Source organism: Protopterus annectens, chromosome 9.part0 (genome assembly GCF_019279795.1).
Source record: "Protopterus annectens isolate FY-2018-M chromosome 9.part0, PAN1.0, whole genome shotgun sequence".
Lineage (NCBI taxonomy): Eukaryota > Metazoa > Chordata > Ceratodontiformes > Protopteridae > Protopterus > Protopterus annectens.
This window is the reverse complement of record NC_056743.1, coordinates 1084832447-1084858326: the sequence shown is the minus strand read 5'-3', so window position 1 is coordinate 1084858326 and position 25880 is coordinate 1084832447. Positions and strand designations below refer to the sequence as shown.

The 25880-nt window shown below is 36.9% G+C and overlaps 1 protein-coding gene across 2 annotated transcripts in view; it reads left to right on the top strand.

The window, feature by feature from the left end:
* MAP3K12 (mitogen-activated protein kinase kinase kinase 12) overlaps positions 1-25880 on the top strand; it is a 1100073-nt gene that overhangs the window by 207630 nt on the left and 866563 nt on the right. Inside the window, exon 3 of one of the 2 annotated variants that reach the window (XM_044083919.1) lies at positions 104-266. The exons of the other annotated variant lie outside the window; for it this stretch is intronic. The gene's annotated coding sequence lies outside the window, so the exon portion shown is untranslated. The remainder of the gene's footprint in view (positions 1-103; positions 267-25880) is intronic. 2 annotated transcript variants of the gene reach the window in all.

Here is a 25880-nt window from a genome sequence, read left to right as displayed (position 1 = left end):
ATGTACTTGCTGAGACATGCATTACCTGTAAAAATGTAGTGGATGTTAAGCTTCCTGGTCAGAAAAAGGAGAAATTTTATTAAAAATTAATATCTGTGTCTAGATTGCTGACGGGACTATGGAAGAAGAGTATGAAGTCATCTGCTTTCCTGGCACCAGTACTGACTGTCCCAATCAACGAGGAAAGCGCTGTCAAAGTGAGAGCTCCAGCTAGATGAAATTTTCTACCTTGGCAAACGTTTTTAAGAGTCATTTAAATAGAAGAGGTAGATGTCTTTATAAAATATTTTTGCTTTTGTTCTGTGATTAGTGAGGCCCATTTATTATGCAAAAACTTCCACTGAGAAGATTCTGAATCAGAAATGGAGGCTGTCCCCTGTGGTAGGGATTATGCATTTGGGATGTCCTGCCTTTACTCTAAGTGCATGTCTGTCTGGTAAATACAGAAGTATTGTTCTGAAATACTCATGGGCTTCACCTATTGTGAGAAGACGGTCAGGTCTCTGAAAGGCATTATCAGTGAGACTTTGTACTATATAGCAGTGACAGAAAGATAGATCCAACTTGTTTGTGAATCAAGAGCCCTATACCTCTCTTTTCTTTCATCAGTAATGGTAGTGAAGCAAATACTTTGCTAAAAAGAATAAATGACATAAGTCCAAGTGTTAGATAAATCAGCAGTGTTTCTCCATTTGTTGTTGATCTTCCTGTTACTGCTAACATACAGTCTCCAATGTTATGAAGCCATTCAGACATGGGTAGTATTTTTCTGGAGACCTCCAGGTTGTGGTTTGCACAGCAGATATTGAGAGATGTTTTCCATCCCTCAACTAGCAGAATGGTTATGTCTAAAATTTCCTACAGGCTGATTTAGGAGATTGTTTCCTGCACAGAAACTTGGATGTTTTGTAGTAAAACTGTCAGCCTCCCAACTAGTGTTGGTTTCTTTAATGTCTGAAGGATATATAATCATCTGGAGGGAAAGGTTTATTCCTCATTTTAAATGCAGCACCTATCTTGCTTTATAAGAATGATCGAAAACCTGGAATTTAAGGACTTTGCTTTTGACTATTCTGGCATGGCCGTGGTTCTTGCACCAGTTATTTGTCTGTGTTGGATGCTGCTGGGGGATATCTATATCTTTGGGAATTCAGTGAATGCACCCAACTTGCAGTCATCAGGAAATTTTGTAGGCCAAATTCTCTCTACATTTCCCTTGACTTCAGAGAAGTATATTCCAAACAAGATACATCCCATTACCAAGCCCTGTGGATCACCACTAGTAACAGCTCTCTTAGTGGAGGTGGATTCCACCACCCTAGTTTTGTGTGTCCTATTCATGAGCCATTTAGTAATACATTGGGTGGCAAAAGGATTTATGCCTAAATTTGTGAGGTTGTCTATAATATCCAAGTTAGGTATTGTGTCAAGTGCCTTTGGTAGGCAGTATGTACCATTTTGCCCTTGTCCATGGCTGTAGTGACCTTCTCGAAGAAGTCCACCAAGTTTAGTAGGCATGACCTACCTTTGACAAAACCAAACTGGGATGGGTTCAGTGTTTGAAGATTTCCAATATCTTTGTTTACTGGTGTACAGTAATTCTTTCTGTGACCTTGCGTATAAGACTAGTCAAACCTATGGGTCTGTAGTTCCCTGGGTTTGCCTTTGTGTTGTGTAGAGGGATGACCAGCGGAGTCCTTCATTGCCTAGGAATGAAGCCTGTCTGGAGGTTGTTATTGAATAGAGATGCAAATGGGCCTGGCAGGTAATGCTTCAACCTATTTAGGAGGCATCCTGGAATATTATTAGGACCCAGTAATTCAGTCTTTTTAGCTCTGGAGAGTGTAGTGAGAACCTGTTCTTTAGTATTAGTTAGGGGAGAAATGGTAGAGGGTATTTCCTGGGAGGGAACTGGAGATGATAGGGGGTGAAATTGGAGCTAAATTTATCAACCAACAAATTTGCTACATCCCCTGCTTCAAGTATAAGAAGTTAATTTACTATTAGTTCAGCACACTGTTTGGTGTTCCCTTTAAGGTTGTCTAAAAATCTGAAAAATGCCTTATGGTTATCCTTAGCCTGGGAACTATATTTACCTCAAAGTTCACTTTGGTGAACTTGATTAGCCCCCCAAACTGCTTGTTGAGACTGATGAGGGAGTTTTTGTCTTTTGGACATAGCCCTTCCTATGTTTGGGCAGGAGTTTGTTCTTTCTTTTGCTGTACAACCTATTTATATTGGGGGGGGGGGGGTCCACCAAGGCAGCTTGTTTTTAGAGTTTGTTCTAAGTTTATTTTGGTTTGGTACTGCTGTTTCTCTGCAGTTATTTACATGATTGTACAGGATATCCATAAACACTTCTACATAGGCCACCATGTTCTCTGAGTTTGGAGGTGCTTGGAAGTCTTAAAGTTGTTGGCTAGAGTAATTTTAAAAATTCCTTTCGTATTCATTGATTGAATAGGAATTAGATCTGTCTAATTAGTGGATGAAGCTGAGAATTAGTTTTCTTCCTTTGGTAATACTGTTTTACCAGTATGAGTAATCTGTGTTTCCAGAGCCTGGCAGCCCTCAATTCTTTCCCCTTTCCACCCATTCATTACCATTGTACACACTTCCAGGTCCATGCAAGTGTTGACAGCCCTCAGAGGGTGATGTCATCTATGGACCCAAAGGGGGCTTTGTTGTATTCTGTAACCCACAACAATTGATAGACGCATATGCAATGTCACCCTTCCCAAACATGCATTACAAAATACAGTGTATGTTTTGCTTAGGATGTGTATTTCTTTCATGTCCGTAATGTTGTGGGGAGTCTGCTGTGACACCCAGATTCCATCGGCTGTCAGTAAGTCAGGGAACCCAGCTGATTTCCTTTCCCTGGATGGTTGACCTGGCATTGACCACTCGCTACCACCCTCACTTCCTGATGAGTGCCTCCAGAACCCATATCACTAATTAATGCCAGGTAGTCTGGTTCACCATCAGGGTTTCACAGCAGTGTGGCATGGACCATCTAGGCAGAGACAGCCATTGTGTAATGTGTGTCAGTAACCATTCAATATTACAGACAAAGTAAACAAAATACTAAATTAAAACACATGCCAGGAGCCACAGTTTCACACAGACAACAGCTGGTGCATGTCATCTTATTTTGAATCTCAATATAGAATTACTTTACTGTCAGCTAGTCGAGTCTAAAGTTTTGGGAAATTGTCATACCGGAATGCTGAAAAAGTAGAAAATCACTGGTCTTTATAGTGTCTTCTTCACTGACATTTCATTGCCAGACTCCATGGAAGAAACACTTTAGTCCTTGAACAGAAGCAGCAGTTAGTTGTACCTTCTGTTGTGGCAAGGATTGGACTGCCTTTTTACTTTTGAAATGGTCAGTTTGTAACTTCTCCATTAGGTGGCCCTGTATCTCTGGTTACTGGTTCTGTTCTAAATGCCACTGCTTTTGCCACATTAAACTGACTTCACCTTGCACTGGTCTCCCAAGCATACCTCTCAACTTCCTTACTCAAGAATTCTTGGTAGAGTCAAAACTAATGGAGGGAGGGTACAAAATCAGGGAAAATTTTAAATGTTATTCTAATTCACTTTAAAAAAATTCATACAACACAAGATTTTGCATTCAGCATTTTCTGAATACACAAAGTATGAAACAATAAGGAAATCAAACATGTTAGAGCCGGGGTAAAAATGAGTCAAAATCAGGGACAATTGAGATGTATGCTTCCAGGGCAAAGTGAGTATTAAATTCTAAGAAGTGAAGCCCCAACTTTCTCATCAAATGACTTGTTTTACAGCCCTCTCAATATTTAGAGAATGTACATAATGCAGAAAGCCACAGCTGACTATAAAGTTGTTTCCAGTGTGCAGATGAGTTGGATTCACTTTTTAGGGCTCATGTATTTTATGTTAACATGACACAAACAGTAAACAGAAACTACCTAGTTTAAGTTGCAGTCAGGTCTCAGGTGCAGGATGACAAACAGTATGCTGCTGTACATGGGAAGCATATAAAAGTAGCAACAGTGGGGTTTTTTCTAATAACTGTCTACATAGACAACCTTAGCTGGCAGGGATTCATTGAGATTCAGTGCATTGTGAAGCAGTGACATTCTGTTAAACTATGAAAGAAGAGCAAAACACCAGCTAGTGGTAATTAGCACTGTATGCTGTGCGGAAAGTCTGTGACTCATGTCTGTGACTTCAAGCACACTTCTTTTGTGGATTTGGGTTGTGGAAGATTTCAATATTTATCACTAGTCCTTATTTAATATTTGATTTATTGTTTTATCTGTTTATATATGTTGGTTCTGTTATTGTTTTTGGCTGTTCATAGTCAAATCGATAAACGTTTGTTAAAAAAAAATGTGAGAAAAAATAAAAAAAAAAAGTAATTAAATTCATTACATATAAAGCTATGTTGCTTATATAAAAAGTTATACATGTATTTAATGACTGTGAATTATATATATATCATGTTAGCTGAATTTTCAAAGCATGATGTATTTAATTGTATTAGAATACTCTATACTTGTTCTTGTTCCCAGGCAAATTGCAGGTGTCAGAATGCTAAGTCAAGTAGTTGTAATGGCAGACTGTCACAGTGGCCAGTCAGGTGGTCTGCTGTGATTGTATGTCTTTTATCTCCTTTGGTGCTTAAGACCTCTTAGCTTCTATTTTGTGTTCATGCTTTATCTAATTCAAGGTCATGGGGAGCAAGAGACTTTCTTTGAAAAGAATGCTTACAGAGGAGGAAGAAGTCCTAAAAGGAATGCCAATCCTTCACGTCATAAACACATTCTCACACACAAGCGCACACAAACACAAGTAATTTAGCATTGCCAGTTAAACTGCAAGCATGTCTTTTGTGGAAGAAACCAGAAACTGCAGCAAAAGAATACTTCTCAAATGCCCAGATTTTCACAGAATGTCCTGATTTTTGCCTCGTATTTTTGGTTTGTTCCTCATTTTCGGTTTGTTCCGCATAAAATTTGTGGTTTTCTGGCAAATTGTTGGGGATTGGAGTCAGTAAGTAAAGACACACATTTATGTTTTAGACTTCATATCTTTCAGAAAATACATTTCAATACAGATCCTGTTATTCTAGCAATTTCCTAAGTTTATAAGAGCAATATTTAAAATCTGTCCCAAAGTATGAGTCTTTGTCTGCCAATATGTTTGGCTTTGCCCAGATTTCTTGCACTGAGAGGTTGAGAGGTATGGATTCCATATGCTTCTAGAATATCTTAAAGCAAAATGCAGTCTCAGAACAGCATGCATAGCTTCACAAAAAGATGTGCTTGTAACAAAAGTGACAAGCAGTCCAGGATATTGTATCTCCCACTGCTGCATTTCTCTTGGTATGTCAGGTGGAGTGGATTCACAAAAATGTTTAGAAGCTAGCTATAAAGGGAGTCTGCTGTCTGTTCTGATGTAGTATGCCTCATGTTGTTGCCTGCCAGGGTGCAACTTACCCTCATTACTGATGGTTTAGTAGAAAAATAGCAGCAAAAAATAAATAAAAGGATTGAGACAGGAAGGTGGCTATCTGTGAGGGAAGACAATATGGAATGAGAGCACTATGAAATAAAATAATTTTTATTTGGAGTAGTGTCATCTTGTGTCAAACATCACACTCATAATCAGTCTTTAGAAAGTCTTGCACATTTTATTTGTAATTAAACTGCAGCAAAACACAGTCTACTACCATTGGAAAATAATTATTTTTCCATAACACAGCTTGGAAATTAATTATTTTTGAAATCCTTCATGTTACCAAATTTGGTATCAACAGAGTTTGGTCGAGTTTCAACAGATTTAGGTACAAAAATGTCACCCTGATAATGCCAGCAAATGTTCACCATTTTTGCTGCATTTACTAAATGCCTCTTATGACCATGTTCCTGTCTTGTATTCAGATGGCTTACTTCATTTTTGTTGCCTCAGTCAATCCTAGATGAAATTTGCTATCCCACCTCATTGCACCCAAGTCATCTGGGGACCAGTCCATTAGATGAGAAGTGGGATTACTTCTCATTGTGACAAGTGAAGTAGGGGATGCCATAATCAGCCTTAAGACAAAGATCAGGGTATCCCAGCTACTATGTAGATTGTCTGTAAAAAGATCAAAGTATCTCATTTTCTTACTGGCTGTAATCAGCTCACTTACTGGGGACAGTGAAGCAACATTGTCCTGTCTTCTACAACCTGAGAGTCAGTTGGTAGTGCATTACCAGTAGTTCTGGTTAGAAAATGACACAAAGTGCTTGGTAGGATTGTCTGTTTGCATAAGCAGGCTTGAGTCTAATTTTGCTACAGAACATGTAAATTGGTAAAATCTGTCCCATGAACAAAGATGGGTTCTCTTTATTACAGTCATCATGCAGTAAACAAGTGAAGACCAAGGAGATTAAATCCAGGATTTCAGGGTAAAGCTTGTTAGTAGCTCATGACCTTAATCCTCTGCTCTAAACTGCAGATTTCAGTAGAGAATAAAAAAGGAAAATAGAAGCTGAAAGTATCAAGATCACATGACAGGTCATTGACTAAGTAGTAAGATTCAGACTAAAACAATTCTGTCACAAAACTATACTTCAACTGTACTGCATTACTGAATTTTTGTGTAGTTTCAACTGCCAGACAAGATGCTGCATTTAAGTGTGTGTGTGTGTGTGTGGGGGGTTGCATGATGCCATGCACTGGGTAGGAAAGGTTTTTTAAGAGGCTGTGTCTCTTTAAAGATGTTCTGCTTTTATTTTGCTACTGGTCATCAAGCAGTAAATATTCTTCCCGATTTAATCAGCAGAGAAGAAAGTGGTGCCTTCCCGTCACCCTGCTGATTTCTCTGTTTGTGCGCCTTTCCACCCTCTGCAGTCTTTCACTTTCATCATAGCTGACAAAAGAATGCATTCCCATTGGCTGCCCTTTCCTTTTTAATAAATGCAGTTCTGTTTCACTGGGACAGATACACATGGAGACTTTAAAATATTTGCAGTTGTCTACAAAGTATGATCACATGCATATATTAAGTATGTACCATTAAAGTGTACTATAATACAGTGCAATGCTATATAAACCACGTCAAAAACATACTTTGCATTATAGTATTTCACTAATTAAACAAAAATGTTAGCTGTTTAACTTAGAATATAACTGGTGCCTTTTTCCATTACGTGTGAAGATTTTCTGAAACTCTGCCCAAGCGAGTTCAGCTTACAGAAGGACTGATTCTTCAGAAGCTGTGATGGTAAAAGTGCACTTAAAGTAGGCTTGTAATACTAGATGTTTTTTAACATGCATTGTATGCTTGGGTAGCTCTTGTGTTTGCTAGCTGGCACCTTGTATGCTAGTTTAAACCCATTGCAGTATCATCATCATGGTGTAAGTTTAGCTCTGGCTCACTCTAAATTGTGGAATACCGTGCTTCAAAATAAATTATTTTGCTACACAGGATCAGATGAACACCAGTGTTGTATTTACATCTACATATTTATAACATGCATGGCTAAATGGAATATTGTGTCTGTTTACTGCATACGTATATAACTTGAATAGCAAAAAACACACCATATAAATCACACCTCACTGCATGTGATATGCAGATTTGGAGCTCTCTTACAAGTTTCCTTCCCTGTGCATTTTTTCAGTGACCCCATTTCTGTACAGTAGTGTTTCTCTTTCTACTTGTAGTACTAGTAAAATGACATCATACTGATTTTGTTGTGAATTTAGTTGTATTTAAATGGATATTATACACACATATGTGTATGTGTGTATGTATATATATATATATATATATATATATATATATATATATTTTTTTTTTTTTTTTTTTTTTTTGTGTGTGTGTGTGTGTTTGAGAGTGTATGTATGGTGCATGTATTTGCTATTGTACTGGTCTCATAAAATGTCATTGTCTACTTTGTGCATATAGATTTTGTTTGACTTCTTGATCTAGTTTTCAGTGAAAAAAAAGTGTCCATCCATCCAGCTAACTAACAAAATTGCTGGCAGAAATGCAGTTTGGATCTGTGGTATCCTAGCTGTAAATGTGATGTGTTGTTGCTGAATGGAAACTGCATTTGTAAATATTTCTTACCAAATCTATACATGCAGTTTAACAACTGCAGCAGGAGAAGACACAACGTTGATTACAGCAGTACATTAAACATCTAGAACACCATACCAGATATGTAATGTCAGGTTTTTTTTTTTTTGTTCTGCACTGAATGATACCTCAAAGCCTCCAATGAACTTTACTGCCAGTCCTGCATATTATTTGGAACCACTATCAGGTCTAGGCATGTATACTTACGTATTGTATCTATTTTTATGTTTTATTTTTGTTTGAATTTGTTTACCAGAGTAGTACAGTAATCAAAACTGACCAATTGCAGACACAACCAGAGTGAAAGACAAAATGTCACTGTATATAAAAAAACAACCAGAGACAGTACACAGTAGATAGATGTTAATGCAAATGTACATTGTAAGGAGAAAGATGAAAAAAATGGCAAAGAGTAGTAGTAAGAGTTATATAAAGTAATACTAAAGAAACTAAAATGTTCATCATTCCCACTACTGTAGTAGCCTTTGGGGGTATATGGGTTGTTTTCCTGCCTAGGAGACAAAAAAACAAAACAAACAAACAAAAAAAAAACAGCTACACACAGCTTGGTCTCCCCCCCACACTTTCACTCTGACTGCTGACTGGGACTTCCAAGGAAGGAAGTTAGGAGTTAGAGTGAAGATTTCTTCAGTATTTTCTTGCCTCCTTGAGGAGAGGCATCTCTGTGGTTTCACAGGAGCAGGAATTACCTAATAACTTTGTTTCTGGCAGATAAGTCCTCATTGGGGAACCCATCCAGATTGAAATTGTTGTCCTTTTAAGTAAATATTTATTTTCTGACTAAAAGCATTTTTTTCCCTTTAATAAACTTGGTACGTTTCATTACCATTGAACATTTCCTCTCAGAACAACTATTTCAGCTACCTGTGTTACTTAGCTAATTATGGGCTAATTCTGTGTGACTGTATGTTCTGCTTTTGTAAACTGTTAATTTTGTGACTAAAAGATTTATTTTGGGATGGGCAGGGATGTGTTTTATAGAGTTGTGCTTATGTTCACTTTGCGACAACCTACCTGCCATTTTTCATTTTCCATTTTCCATCAGTGTTTTTAACTTAGTTAAAGGAGTGGAAATTGTGTGCTGCTTGTATTTTTACTCTGTGAAGGGGGTGGTAAAAGTGAGAGTAAGTGTGCAGCTTGTGTACAGTAGGTGATAACATAACCTTCTGACCAACTCACAAACAATACTTACTACTTTTGGCTCACCTTCCTTGGCTACAGCATGGATATTTAGTCCAGTTCTGCTTGTTCTGCTCCCCCTGTTCCTAGAAAGAAAAAAAAGCACTTACAAAAGAGCCCTTGCCATAGCTGTGTGCTCAGTCTGTGCTTCAACTGATAGTAGGTAAACCTCCAGTGGCCACTGGTTGTTCCTCAGGCCACTGCCTTATCTCTCTGGCTTCCTCTTGTTTAGGCCTTTAAACCACCATGAACCAGGGATCAGCCTCATCCTCTTCAGCTGTTCCAGTACCTGATATGAAAATGGGAGAACCATCTTCTCTAGAGCTGGGAGGGACTCTAGGGATTCTTCATTGGGTAACCGAGGCAAGAGACCATGTCCTTCATTTGAGCCACTCTTCTTCCACATGACTCCTTTTAACAAAAAAAAATGATTAAACAAACATTGTTTATCTTGCAAAGTAATTGCAGTTAAGAAAGATGATTTTCTTACCTTAGCAAGGCAATACATTGCAGGCTATGAATCCTGGTGTCCAGAAGCAATTACAAGTGAGCATCCCCGCTAAAGATATTCCTGAGAAAACAGGGCCTGATGATTCTCACTATGACAGAGATGGGGCTGCTTTTTCAGATTCAGAAGCCCAACTTTCTTATTGAAGAAAATGCAAATACATTTTCCTCATGCGGAGCAATTCTCTCTTAATCAGACCACAGCCAGGATGAATAAGATATTTTTATGGAAACAAAAATGCTCCCCCTGAACTGAGGAGATATTATGATATGTTGTAAATAGATATTCCTCATTCTTCACCTAGCCCTCCAGTACCACAAGTCTTGCCTGCAATTTCCCTGCTGTTTGTCAGTCCCTAAAAAAGCAGGTCAGATGTATAAAGTGTCTTGGACTAATACATTTCTTTTCTCCTACCTTGGATCAGACCCAGCTGCTATATCTACTGCATCTCCTGTTAGGAATAGATGGGTATTGAACACCAGCTCTGCACTTGGTGACAGGGAAGACAAGCTGCTGGATTTCCAAGATGGCTGCACATTGAGTAACAGCTTAATTGTAGCGCTGTCAGTGTGAAAACAGAAACTCAACAGAGAAGGACAACAGACTTGTGTTTATGGGTAAATTTCAGTAACTGGCTAGTACGTGTACTGCCTGGATGCCAGGAAAAAAAGAAATAGAGGACCTGGAAAAAAATCGGCTACAAAGGTGAGGAAGAAACACTAACTGGGGAAATTTCTGCAGCTATTCAATAGAAAGCAGTGTAATCTCCAGACATGAATTCCAGTAACCTACAGGAAGATATAAGCCTTTTGCACACAGACCTGATTAAAATAATTGAAACACTGATGGAGTATATCAACACAAACAATAGGTTGGAAAAAAATGGAAGAAGCTTTAAACAGATATTCAGACAAGGCAATAAATCTGCAAAAGTCAGGTCAAAAATGAATAAAAGGATGGCTGAATGAGACTTTTCAGGAAGAAATGTTTCAAAAAAATAATAGAATTAGAGGACAGAGCACATAGGGAAAACATGAGATTTTCAACTATACCAGAGAAGCTGGAAGGAACAAAATGAATTAATTTTATGAAAGCACAAATAAGCAACTGGATTGTTATCAGCAGGAGTTGTTGGTTGAAAGGGCACATCATGTGTATGCTCCAAACCTGACTATGAGAAAGCAATCTAGAACTTTAATAAGTAAAGATGCAATCCTACCAGCAGAAGTTGATTCTGCCAGAACTGTGGCAGAAGGACAAAGTACTAAAAATGGGACACTAGCAGGGTGTTTGTGGAGAATGATTACTCATTGTACACAGGCAGAAGAGGATCACATTTATTCCACTATTCAGGGAATGTTGAAATGCAGGTGTGAGATTCAAACTGCTGTACCTAGCTGTCTTCAAGGTATTCTTCCCTGGAGGGACAAAATCTTTTTTTATGATGAAGTACATACTAAGGAGGAAATACAAAAGTTTGTCCAACAAAAAGTAAGCTGTGAAACAGAAGGATATTCTGCTTCTTGTGCTTGTAATAAAGACCACAGAGAGACTGTACCTGTGAAACCATATCCAACATTTCAACGAATGTTGGTGAGAAGGAAGAGAGCATGAGAGTTGATTAGAAGAATTGAGGGTATATTGGAAATGAAGCAGAGACAGGATTTAGGAGATGGAGATGAACAGGAATAAAACCAATAACTCAATGTGGGTTTACAGTGCAATAATTATATTTATGAAATATGACAGAAGAAAATATGGAAATATTGGACTTGTTTAGAATTTGTTGGACTTGTGGGGACTCTAATGACATGAAGTAGTGCATATGCTTTAATGTTCAGAAAAGTGGTTTGCGGAAGGGAAGAGGAAGGAGAAAGTTATAACTGTAAGTGAAAATATTTTTTCTTAAATAGTACTATTTTTCTGGTGTGTGGTTTTCTTTACATGCTATAATATTTTCTCAGTTATTTTTAAGTGCAATAGGGATTGTAAACAGGTGGTGCTGTTCTTTTTTTTCTTTTCTTTCTCCCTTCTCTCTCTTCCTTAAGTTTTAAGAAATGTAGACACTGCAATGTAAAAGAAAAGGCCTGATTAAAAAAAAAGAATGGCAAGAGACAAACGAATATGCTTTTTCTCATTCTTGCTTAGGGGAATGACTGGATTAAGGACCTTAGATTGATTTGGTAACAAATTTTAAAAGAGAGCAAGTAAATGAAAAAGAATATTGAATATTATGAGGCTTTTTCTAGTAAGTACATGTTAGCTTAGTAGCAATTCTGCAGGTGGCCTCCATGTTTCCATGGAGACAATCTGATAGAGAAACTGGCTACAGTCTGGTGGAGAGTGATTGGCTGAGAAAAAAAAAGAAAAGAGAAACTGACTTGGACTTGCTGTTCTCTGAAAGTATTGGGGGTTTCTCCCAGCTTGGAGAGCTGTAAAGCTAAGACAAAACCAATTAGCACTTAGTAAAAGTACAGGATGCACCATGCGTTTTAGGTTAACTCAAGTCTGTGGTTGTGGCTGTCAGTTTGGCACTTTAGTTCCTGTTAGGAGGATAAAACTTCAGTCTTTGAAGATGTACTTAGTATTAAGTTAATATGTTTTAAGGGGGTATTGGGTGTGTGTTTTTTTTTTTTTTTTGTTTGAGGGGTTTCAGTAAAATAAAAAGTTTTGTAAGATGTGGCATAGGCTGAAATGCATATGCCATAAATAACTGTATAAAAGTTCATACTGCCAGACACTGTATGCATGTAACACAAAAGCTGGAAATAGACATTTAACAAAAAAAGGTGTTGTACATAAAAGGTGGGAATAATAACTTTTTAATGCAATGATGCTTTCTGTAATGGCTTTAAATGTCAATGGTCTCACAGGTAAATACAAAAAAGAAAGAGTAATGAACTATATTAAAATGTAAAATGCAAATACCTATGTTACAGGAGATGCTCTTAGAATTGAACCTGTGAATTTGATAAAGATTTTTAGGATGGGAATTCAGCAGACTACCTGGGACAAAGGAAAAGAGGAGTACTTATGTTAATTGCAGGAGGAGCTAGAATAGTGATAGAAGAGGATAAGAAAGATAATAATGGCAGATTTGTAGTGCTAAGGGGCTACAGGCAAGGGAGGAGGATTGCATTGGCATGTATATATATTCCACCTAAAACTGCTGTAATGGAGCTTAAGAAAATTCTGGGGAAAAATAATTAGTTTTCAGCAAGGAATATTACTTATAAGTGGGGACTGGAATGTGATTTGCAGCAGTAAAGATGTGTCTGGGGGGCCCAGAAGGGAACGTATAACAAAGAGTAATAGATTTTTGAAGAAATTTATGAAAATATTTAGCATGTGAATTTAAAAATTTCCCAGGTCCACTTTAAAACATTGACTTACCGGAACATCGACTTTCAAATCAGCGAAACGACAATGGTGAAATTTCACAATACCAAACTTGTGGAACGTCACAATTTCATTCCAGGAAACTAACCACTTGGCCACCATGGTGAACTTTGCCCTTTCTCTACTGTAGTGCGATCTTGGAGATGGTATATTTAAGTGGGGGGTGTGTGTATCATTTGCTTCCATTTGTAATGTTATCTTTGGTGGTCAAGTGGTTAGTGTCTGGGAGTGAAATTGCGATGTTCGGAAGTTCAGCATTGTAAAGTTTCAACATTGTCATCTTGCTGACTTTAATGTTGATGTTCTGGTTAGTCGACATTTTAAAGTAGACCATATTCCCCAAGATATAAAACTGGGCTAGGCTAGACAGAATTTACATTTCACTAGAACATGTGCATTTAATTGAAGGTCTTGATATGTGCCCAATAACTATTTCAGATTGTGTGCCAATAATTAAAATAAAAACATAGGGTAATGAAATAAAAATGAGACACTGGTGCCTTCCAACCTATCTGTTGAAAAGAGAGGAATGTAAGGAATTGGTAGTGGAGATTATTCAGGAGCTATTAGAGAAGATAGAAATTTCTTCTGAAAATATAGCTAGGGAATGTGATAAAATTAAGGTGTGTTTTAAAAATAGGGTGGAAATAAAAGAAAGGAAGCTATGGTTAAGAAGTAACAAGAATTATTTAGAGGGACTGACATATGTTAAAGTATTGCAGAATAGGGGGAATCTCACAGAACAAGAAGAGGATCAGATGCAGAATGCTAAGCAGAAAATAAGGGCTTAACTCGATAATGTGCATACGTTTAGAAAGATTGCTGTTAAGCAACTGTTTTTTGATAATACCATTAGTGCACAAAAACTTTTAGCACAACGACTCGGGCAACAAAGTAGAAAAGGCTGTCACCAAGCTTAGGGAGCCTATAACAAGGAAGGTAACAACAAATCCTATAGAGGTATTAGAAATATTTAGTAAATTCTATGAAAGTCTGTATATAAAGCAGAAAAATATGGAAATCAAGAAAAAGTACAAATGGAAATGTTTATGGAAAAATGAAATATGCCAAAGTTAGAGATAGCTGAAGCTCAATTACTAATGGTTAGGATAGGAGGAAATGAGATAAAAATTGTGATGAATAGCCAATCTACAGGAAATTTCCCAGGAATAGATGGTATTCCTGTAGAAATATAGAAGCTAGGAGGGAAAAAATTATAAAGATCTGGAAGGTTGTGTTTAGCAGTATTGTAAGAGGAGGAGAATACCAACATCCTGAAGAATGCAGTGGTGGCTGTAATACCTAAAGAGGGTAAAGATCCATTGGACCCCAGCTTCATACAGGCCCATTTCAGTACTAAATCATGATTATAAAGTGTTCATGTCTGTAATATCTAAAAGAATGACAAAAGTAATGCCAAAATTGATAGCTATGGATCAGTGTGGTTTTGTGGAGGAGAAGCAAATATTTGACAACATTAACAGAACATTGATGATCCAGAGGGAAGCAGAATGTAAGAAAATACCATCCTTGTTGGGTCTTGATGCATTTGACAGAATAAGTTGGGACTTTGAGATGGCAATGGAAGCCCTTGCATTTCTTGAAAAAATTATAGAGTTGATTAGGAGGATATATGAGGCATCAGGAGCAAAAATTAACGTGGGTGGGGTACTTTCTGTTAATTTCTACTTGAGATGAGGAACCAGGCAGGGGTGTCCTCTTTCCCCTTTGTTATTTGCATTATATTTAGAACCATTGGCAAAGAAAAGTAATGGACTCAGAAATTCAAGGATATAACTGGTTTTGTAGTCAAGAAAAGCTGGCTCTGTTTGCAGATATTATTTTATGTATGACAAAACCAGAAAGAGACATTACAGTGTTGTGAAACATTTTGAGACTGTTTCAAATCTTTTCAAGATACAAAATTAATGAAGCAAGAACAAAGACAATAACAGTAAATTATATACTCACAAATTGGTTCAGCAGTATCCTTATTTGTGGGGACATGATAAAATGAAATGTTTAGGAGTGTGAATTAAAATGATTTTGATGTGGCAGCTAAGGATATCTGGAAGAGAGTAAAGAAAAGATAGAACAAGAACTGAGAAAGTGGAAGCTTTGTTATATGGATACGGATAGTAAGATACAGGCAGTCAAAAGTATTTTTAATCCCTTTAGTCTTAAATACAGGTCAGACATATTTTTATCAACCAGAGAAGAGGTTGTGGATAGCAATTAATAAAGAGCTGAAGGACTTTAACTGGGATGGGAAGACGGCAAGATCAAGTGGGATAAACTGATTCTTCCAGTAGAACAGGGCGGATTGGGATTACCCAGTTTGAAGGGGTATTCCACAGCTACACGGTTAAAACTCCTATGCATAGCACAAGCAGAAAACTATAATTCAAAATGGAGAGGGATGATGTTGAAACAGTGGAGAAGTTCAAGAAACAAGGAGATGCTGGGATTTTGGATGCAGACCTTTAAGAAGAATAACAATAATCATACAGAATATTATATCCATAAAGTAGCAGAAAACATTCTAAGAACCAAGCCAACATTGGAATGGAGAAAGGAGATTCTGCCAATAGGGATGACTGCAATTAGAGATGTATAGACAACAGGCAAGAAGGAGCTGGAATTTATTGGAGAAAACTGTATTGGGAGCAAATAACTAAAGAGGAAAAGGTAATAGAATGGGACGATGCTAAGAATTTATTTGGACTGCAGGTTAGAGATTGCCTTCCAGGCAAAGAGAAAGAAATAGGGGGGTCCTAAATGAAAGACCAGCACTGATAGAGTTTTTAGTAGAATCTAGAGCAGAAGCTGCCATTTAAAAAAAAAAAAGGTATAATTAGTAGAGAATATAAAATATTGCATGTCAACTATAAGAATCAATCAGAGGAGGTTAGAAAGAATTGGGGATAGAGATTAGATAAGCAATTCGCAAAGAAACAATGGGAGGATATATGTATGTCTCCCAAATATGCAACAAAATCTAGAAGATTTAGGATTTTTGCTTGGAAATGTTTACATTAATATTCTTATACACCAAGTAGACTCCAGAGAATTTTTCCTCGGGAAGATGGAAAATGTTGGAGGTGTGACAGGGAAGAAAAGGTAATTAGGAACATATTTTCTGGGAGTGCAGTGAGTTGGTGGACTTTAAGGATTTCCTTCGGGATGCAGTGTTTGAGATGCTGGGTGGGCAAATTGTTGAGATGAGGGAGATGATTTTTCTGAGCTATGGTATAGAATCGGAATTGCCTAGACATGGTAAGGCCTTGCTGTCTCTAATTATGGTGGCTGCCAAAAAGGCAACTACTAGAAAATGGAAATCAAAATCTAAACCGACTATACAGGAAGTAGTGAATATAGTAACAGAGATAAAACAACTGGAATTGAGATCTTTAGAAAAAGGTAGGAGCAAACTACATAAGAAGAAAAAGGAATTGTGGGAACAATATATACAGAGGAGGAATGTGAAGGAAATGGGTGTGCAACACAATTTTAAACTGAGTTATATTGAAGATAATACCCAAAACAAGAGGGGATAAAATTATAAACAAAACTGAAATTGCAGAGTATAAATGGATTGTTAGGTTAGATGCTAAAAAGAAACCGGGTTTGAATGCTTCTGTCAGCATAAAACCTATATTGAAAAAGAAACAAATGAAGCTCTAGAGGTTAACATGTTTATTCTGGCTGTGTTGTTAATAATAATAATAATTATAATAATAACAGTAATAATAATATGGCTTTATACAGGTATGCATGTTTTTTATAAAAAATGTTTATATGTTTATTTTTTTTTACAATGTTCATGTTTCTGTCTAATTTATAGTATAGCTTTAAAAGTGTAGGCAGATGAGAGTGAATGAATGGAACATTGGTTTCTGTAATCATGTGAATCTTTTTAAAGAATGATATGAGACTGATTTTAAATGAGCATTGAAAAAGGGTGATGTCCCAAAAGCTTTACTCATTTGAATAAAGTTATCTCATTTAGTGTTTGGAATTCTGGTTTGCGTCATTAGATTTGTCGAAATTGGTTACTGTTGAGCTCCTTCACATAACCCCTCTTTGTCGCTGTTGTTGCAAGGGTTTGATTCCCTCAGCCTCCATTTCCGAACTGTGTGACTCTGAGCAAGTCACTTAACCAGACTCTGCTCTCAGGCTGGGTGTGAAAAAGGTCTATGGAGAATGCTGCTGTTTTCCAGAAAACAAAAACAAATGCAAATACAAATATTTCTTAACACAGGATTTGTCTTTGGAATTAGTGTTTCTTTTTTTACTGATTCACTGTGATTTAACTGCAAGCTGATAAAATACCTTTAATGGTACATTTAAATCTTTTTCAGACAAAGTAGCACAGGTGATTTTGTTATCCAGCTGGATTGTAAATCACAGTAAATTCACTTGCCCCATCCCTCAGAGTGTATTGTTAAGCTGCAAAGCTACCTCATTTCCCTGGGTGACCTGCTCTGTCATCTGTGGTAGAAGTTAAGTCTATACAAATTTGCCCTGGCATGCTTTCTTTAGATTTCTACTGTGCAGTTTGGACTAGTGGCCCACATATATCATGCAAGCTAAGCAGGGGTGTAGCCAGGATTTGTTTTAACTCTACACCAAATTGTAGATCAAAGTATTCCGCCAGAATGTAGAGACATACCCCCTCCAAGTGTAGCATCCCCCTGAACAGAATATATTTCTAAAAACCTTAAGTTTTCAGAACTCTCAATTCTGCTAATTAGCTTACCCTGCACAAAAAAAGTACAGAGTTGGTGTAAGACGTCTTTACTAAACAAATATTCCCTGTGTTTGCTTAGTCCATATCCCAAAATAAGTAAAGCTTTAAAAGCTTACACCATAATTTATTTGGGGGTATGCTTGGTTATGGCCGTGAAGCTGAGACAAATTCTTATCCAAAATAATATGAGACTTCTGTTGAAAAAACATAGGAAGTACTTGACCAACGTGCCTGATAGGATATTTATAGCCAAGCTATGCTTCCCATTTGTTATCCAGCTGTGTTATCCCATAGATATTTTGTTTGTCTGTTGCTGATTAGGGTGGGAAACTAAGGAATTAAGATGCAATCAGCACTTTGTTGATGGTTTACTAAACAAAAAATTTCTTTAGGGTCAGGGGTCGATAGTGCTATTTTTATTATTGACTGCAACCCCCCTTTGCTGAATATATATTTATTTTTTAATCTGTGCATTTTTTCCTTCCAGGCAGCTTTTATTTAATTTAATTTAATGTTCAAATCATGTGGTTTGCACTAGCTGCTGACTGACTTGTATTATTTACGTGCTTGAAAAGTAATTGATCAATGGCTTCTGGGCTATTTTCTGAAACAGTCCAAAAAATGAGGATTACTTTAGTGGTATGTTGAACTTTTAACCCCCCCCCCCCCACACACACACACACACATTGTAAATTTGCATGTACAAGTGCAGAAATTATGAAGGGTGTTTAAGCTGCACTGCTTAGGAGTCATTAAAAAGCAGTACTGTATGCATTGCCATTCCTGTTCCAGCTATCCTCCGCTTCATTTCCTGCTGTAATTTTGCTCAGCTAGTTGCTATTACTTATAAGCCAAGTCAGATAGTTCCACTTGATATTAAATTCTGCTAAGCTCTTCTTAGCAAGCGCTGTAACAAAACTCTGAAATCATCTTACTACTAATTTTAACTATGAGACATCTGTGGAAATTATCAGTTAGAACCAGTGCTTTTAGGACTATAAGCTTGTGGCATACTGCTCCTGTTATCATAACAGGAACAAAATACAAGAAAACACATAAATGGATGTCAGATACTCCTATGTGTTACAGCTATGGTGTTCTACCATTTTTTTTATTTAATCAAGTGAACTGTTGTTGTTGTTGTCTTTCAGCTTTTCCCGGTTAGGGGTCGCCACATCGGAACTCCGGTCCGCTAATGATTGGCAGTAGATTCTGACGAACGCTGAGGTGCCAGCTTGACGTCCAACCTTCAACGAAGGCACACCCATTTACGCATGTCTTTCGAACGCCCACCCAACCGCGGGGAGGACATGCAGACTCCACACAGAAGGCACTCCCCGCACTCCAGCCAAGAATCGAATGGGAGAACCTCTTGCTGTGAGGCAACAATGCTACCACTGTACCACTACGGATTTAATCAAGTGAACTGTAATGTGTTTCAAAAAATAAGGCACAGGAATTACAGACGTTATATTTGTATAAAAAGTAAATAAATGCACAATGCATATACTTGTTAATGTTTTCCAACTCATTATCTGACTGAATGCTAGCATAGGCTCAGGCTCCCCCTACCCCTCAGCCCTTAAGAAGATCAAGAGAACATCAGAGAATGAATGAAGGTAATCAGGAGGCAAATTTGGATGAGGAGAATGTAGCTTTGGTTTGTCGAAAGAAAGTTTGGCAAGTTTAGGTTGTGCCATCAACTACTTCTACATCATATCTTAGTGATACTATTATACTAGCCCAAAGACTCTTCTCAGGTTGGAAAGCTTCATGACCAAATCTATGCTGCATTTTCTGTTGATGTGCTTACAAACATTAGTATATTACTTTTACTATTGGGGTTAATTGTGGTGTTGATAGGGTTTGGAGCACGTTTTTAATCTGTTTTACTTTTACTGTCGTTATTCTTGTAAAATTCTTAATAAAGATCTTTGAGAAATAGAAGGCTGGGTCAGCTCAGAGTGGGTGAGTGACCAGAATGATTGTGATTTAAGAAATTATGAGTATGTACATATGTTATGAGTGGCAAGGCAATTATACTACTGTCTACAGTCAACATAAAGTTAAGTGAGGATGCCATAGTTTACAGCAGACAGACTCTTCAGTTACTATGTGCTTTTCTGAATAAATAGTGTTATTAGCTGATAAATTCATTAAAGTACTGCTGGCACGAAGTAAAAAAATGTAGTGATTTTTTTCATGATATTGACATTAAGTAATTCAAATATTTAGTCTAAACAAGACAGGTGACAGTGTGGTGGTTTGCAAACCATTCTTTAAACATGGAAATTAATATTAAATATAAAAATGAAGAACAGAATAGTTAAACACAGTTATTAAAAACACTTCCCTGCTTGCTTTACCTTATTTGTATAGGTTTGATTCCTTCAATCTGTTTAGTTTGTGTGATTCAGCCAATCAGTTATCTGGGTTAGTAATTCTGGGTCTGCCTTGGAAAGAGATGCATACATTTATTTGCTTGTCTTATTTAAAAGTCTTTTGGTGTTTATGACGCAAAGAATGTAATGATTGAGAAGTCTGGGACACCTGGTGACTTCAGCGGAAAGTGGGGTCACTGTGCTTAATAAGAACATGGTGGTGGGATTTAAGCCACTCTGTACAGGCTTTAGGTGTTACTATTGGAAACAAACTAAAATATGCATTACTAGGGGCAATGCAATTGTTGGTTATTGTACTTGTTTCTGCCACTGCATATTGTTGGATATAAGCTAAAGTATATTACAATAGGTCATATTTCTTGGATTGGTCAAAAAAGTTTGTCTGTCCGGCTGTTACTGTGGTTACTGGGAATTGTTGGAGGAGAGCTGCTGCATTCATGTGTTAATATTAAAAAGTGCTGAAATGAATTTGTGTAGGAAGAACTTATTCAGTTTAATTAGTCAAGTATAAATATTGTCATTAGTGTAGTTGTGGCAAGAAACCTGACATCTTTGTCTGCTGTGGCTAAAAGTAAGATAGCTGCTTATCATGCGCATTGGTGTATGACCATTTATTTAACAACTGTGCTCAAAATTGACCTCACCATGATGTATCTGTACCCCTATTCTACTTAGTCCCCCTATTCAGCTGTTCCTTGCAGCCACATATTGCTTTTTTTTACATCTTTATTAAACATTGCATTTTCTTAAGTGACATGTACACATAAAGTGATAAAAATTTTTAACAATTTTCATTCACCTCAACATTACATAGATTGCTCAATTCCTGGCTTCACTTAAATTTCACTTCTCTTCCTCCTCATGAATGTTGTTCTGCATGTATCATTCCAACAAGTTTCATTTATTTCTATGTACTTTGCTCCTTCCATTTTGTAAACATCTTACCTCCAGTTCTTTTATCCCATATACAATATTCAGTACATCAGTTACTGCTGGTTTAGATTTTGATTTCCATTTTGTAACATTTTTTGGCAGCCAATAGCATTAAACTTTGTAAAGGCTTACTTATGTGTGGGTAATTAAGATTGTATACCCCAGCTCAAAAGAATAATTTATTTAGTTAAAATAGTTACTCCCCCAATATTTCTGAGAAAGTACTCTACTGGGTATTTTTTTAAATTTGTTAACTTCCCAAAAACATGTTCCCAATTACCTCTCTCTTTCCCTCTTAAGTTTCCTATTTATATGAGGAAAAATTCATTTAAGTCTGCTTGGATATAAAAATACCTATGCAGATACTTCCATGCAAAAATCCCAAACCTTCTGGATGTTGTTGCTTTCCTAGGATCCATACAGATCTCCCCCAAGTGTTTCATTGTGAGTTGTCTTTCCAATATCTCTTCACAATCTTTTCTAATGTATTCTGATTTGCTTCTTACAGTTGTCATGCAGTATTTTATATGATCTAGTAATCATCTCTTTTTAACAGCAGCTTCTGTTGTGAACTCAACTAAAAACTCAACCAGAGCTGGTCTTTCAGTTAGCACTCCCCTATCCCTTTCTGTTTGCCAATACACTGTCTTCAGTCCCGGGTAGGGAAGGTAGTTGTAGCCTGCAGTGCAGACTTCTGCTTGGCCTTATCCCACTTTATTACCTTTCCCTCAGTAGTTATTTGCTCCCAGCACTTTGGTTCTTTTGCTGATTTTCTCCAAAACATTCCATCCCCTCTTGCCTATTTTGTATACTCCTACTTGCAGTCATCCTTGTTGGTAAAATCTCCTTTCTCTTTTCCTGTGTTGGCTTCGTTTTTAGAATAATTTCTGATTGTAACTTATACATATTACTACAGTATTTTGTGTAATTGTTTTTATTCCTAAAGGCCTGCATCCAAAAATCTATTCTCTTTATTTCTTGCACCCCCCTTATTATATAGCACTCTTTTCCATGTAGATATGTAATCTTCTGCTTGATTTTTAAATATATGAGCCTTAATTGCTTAACTCTAAAGTAATTCATCAAATCAGATCATACTAAATCATCTTATTCTATGGACAGAGTACACATCCTAATTAACTCTTTCTCTTTTTCAATCCAAGGTAAATTCCTTCAAATCTTTTAATTTTCTGCAACACCTGACCTGAATATCTTCACTGCTTGTGTCTTACTGTTCATATCCATAACCAAGGTCTTCCATCTTTCAGTTTTTATATTATCTTTTGCTTAGTCTCTTCCCACATATCCTTAGCTGCTGTAATAGAATCCCTTTTAATCTATACACCTAAGTACTTCATCTTTTCATGTCACCACAAATATGAGTATTGCTGAACAAATTTGTGTGTGGGTACATATTGTACCACAATAACATTTGTTTTATCTTCATTTATTTTATACCCTGAAAAGACATGAAATTGTCTCAAAACATTCCATAACACTGAAATGTCGTTTTCAGGATTTACTGAGTACAAAATAGTAATATCTGCAAATAAAACTTTTCTTGACTACTGTGCCACTTGTATCTTTTAATTTGTAAGTCCCTTATTTTATTTTTTACTGATTATAAACATAATGCAAATAACAAATAGGAAAAAGGGATATCCCTGACTGATTCCTCTGGTCAAATGGGGCTAATCTGAAAGACCCCCCCACACCTCAATTTTCTCGTCCGACCCTTCATGTATCATTCTTATTAACCCTGTATTATTCTGTCAGGGAACAAAAATTGTGCTACCATTGCTGTACCCATAAAATCCCAGCTGTCTCGGAATACTTTTATCGAATCAAGACATACCAACAATATTAACATTTTCTTACACTCTGCTTCCTTCTGGAGTATAAGTGTTTTAGTAATATTGTCAAGTATTTGCCTCCTCTCCACAAAACCATATTGAGCTAGAGCTATCTCTTTTGGCAACATTTTTTTCTATTTTTTTAGCCAGTATAGGCATAAACACTTTGTATTCATTGTTTAAATTTGAAATTGGCATCTGAAAAGATTTTACCTTCTTTCGGTAATATAGCCCTCACAACTTTCTTCCAAGATGCTGTTTTCTCCCCCAAGCCTCCCAGATCACTATCACTTTCTTCCCTCCCAACTTCAAAACTTCCATAGGAATACCATCTGTTCTTGGAGACTTCCCTGTTTATCGACTATACATCACCATTTTTAGGTCCTCCCTTCCTGAGATTTCCCTGTTTATTGACTATACATCACCATTTTATTTCATCCCTTCCTATCCTAGTTATTCATTCTTGAGCCTGTTACTCTAATGTTGACAATGGTTAAGTCTTCTGGAAGTATTTCCTTTCTGCCTTTTCAATGGTTAACCTATTCCTCTGCTTTATACAAATTTTCATATAATTTGTGAAATAATTCTAATAGCTGTGTAGTATCTGTAGTTAATTATTTTATTGTAGTCTACTGTAATTTGGCAACAGCCATTTCTATTTTCCAGCCTCACTTTGCTTTGATGTCACTAGCCAGATCCTGTGTAATGTAAAAAAAAATGTCTAGGAAAAAGTAAAGGAGGTGGAAGGATGCAATTTTTTCTTTAATGACATAGTGTCTTTGAAAGAGCAAGCATTACTCTGACAACTGTCCTGCTTAAGAGTTGCTAGCATGTAAAGAGTTAGTGGCAGTCTGACCAAAATCATTCTGATTGACAGAAGCAGATTTTCTGCATGAGAACTGTGCTGTTTCCAGGTGTAGTGTGCAGTGCTCTCACACCTCTCTGACCTACACTGATACTGTGGATAATAAGCAGAACTTTGATTTCACAGCTGTGCTGCTTCCTAGATATTACAGTTGTTCTAATAAATAAAGGCTAACAACAATATCCAAATGTTTCAAAAATCACTGGAATAGTAAAGTACACAGTAGAACACCTAAAACAAGAAAAGAATTAGGAGTAATAATTAACGATAATATCAGTTGTAAAAATAAAGATTACTCAGTATGGTTGTTGCCGAAAGACGTGAAAATTGGGTAAAAGATTTCAGGGAGCTCTTAAAACAGTCTAGAGTGGAACACATCCTAAGCTACTAGGCAGTAAATTCCAGAGGTGCAAATCTTGATTAGCAGACAGTTAAACATCAGAGGACATGAGCTATATCACAGAAGCCACTAACAACCTTATGTTGCTGGAGAAGCACAATGGCCTGGCTGAACATGGGCTCTCGTCATGCAGGAATAAAAATGGGCAACACCAACATTTTAAGCATGACTCAAAATCAAATGGGAAACCAGTATATACTCCAAACATACCTCTCAACTGTCCCTTTTTTATACCAAATATCCTTGATTTTGTGTCATATTTCGCCCTGTCCATGTGTGATTTTTCTGGTAAATTACTGAAGATTACAGTCTGTCATTGAAACCATTCATTAGAGTTTCATACTTCTGATTGCTCAATGTATGTTTATGCAAAACCTGTCATTCTATTAACTTTTTAAATGAATTGCAGTAGTATTTGAAAAATTTCCATGATTTTAGAACTGCGTCCCCATTATTTTTGGCTTTATCCAGATTTATGCTCCAAAAACAGAGAATTTATGTTGTTTTTGTTTAAAGGTACCACGGTCAGATACCATTAAAAACACTTTTTTCATTGTTTGAAGACATGTAGAAATGGGAATTTATTTACATTTGAGTGGTTCCATATTAAAGCAAACTTTATGAACTGGGGCTTTTGGAACTATAACTGTAGTATTTGGAGGCTCTATGAGAACTTGGCCTAGATGTGATGATGTTTAATGATGATCTCTATACGTTTTCGGGGAAGTGTATACTTGGCTAATGTTAATTTCCATTGAGACATTATTCCATGTGCTGTGCTCAGTGAAATGGAGAAGTGTGAACTGATGTTGTATATTATAATGAATTGTTGTCTTGGGGTACTGCATAGCAGGAGTGAACCTCAATGTAATACTTTATTGGGTAGATCTTCCCTCCGTAGGAAAGAAAACCTCATGGCTACCAGGCTGTTTGTCACACCCAGGATTGGGAGGGGAGCAGTACTTGTAGGCAGGTTGACTTTTTCTCTCTGTGGCCGAATAGTCTTTTGTTAGGGATCTTAGGGCTTTATAAATTCTGGTAAGACAGAGATTATTTGGACCTGTTTAGTCATTTCATTACAGCTACTGATTGTGGATGCACCAATTTTAAGATGGTGAACTGGTGTAATGAAAAAGTTCTGGTTATCTAGAACAGTAAACAGTTTTGAAGCTAATGTTCATAGACTTGCAAGGTAGCACAGACCCCCATATAGGATAAACACTTAATTTAACTGTTAAGCTATTTTTTTTAATGTTGTTGACTTTTTGGCAAATATTGTGTGTGCCAGTATGTTACTTTATTCAATTCCAAGCTATGAATCCATTTTGTAATGTTCTGATGTGCCCTTCATGTACTTGATAATAGTTAAGGGGTTGGCATGCTGTGGGCTTGATGCAAGAGCTGTCATTATTTCTATGGGTATTGTAAACTTCAGATCCCTTCCCCCA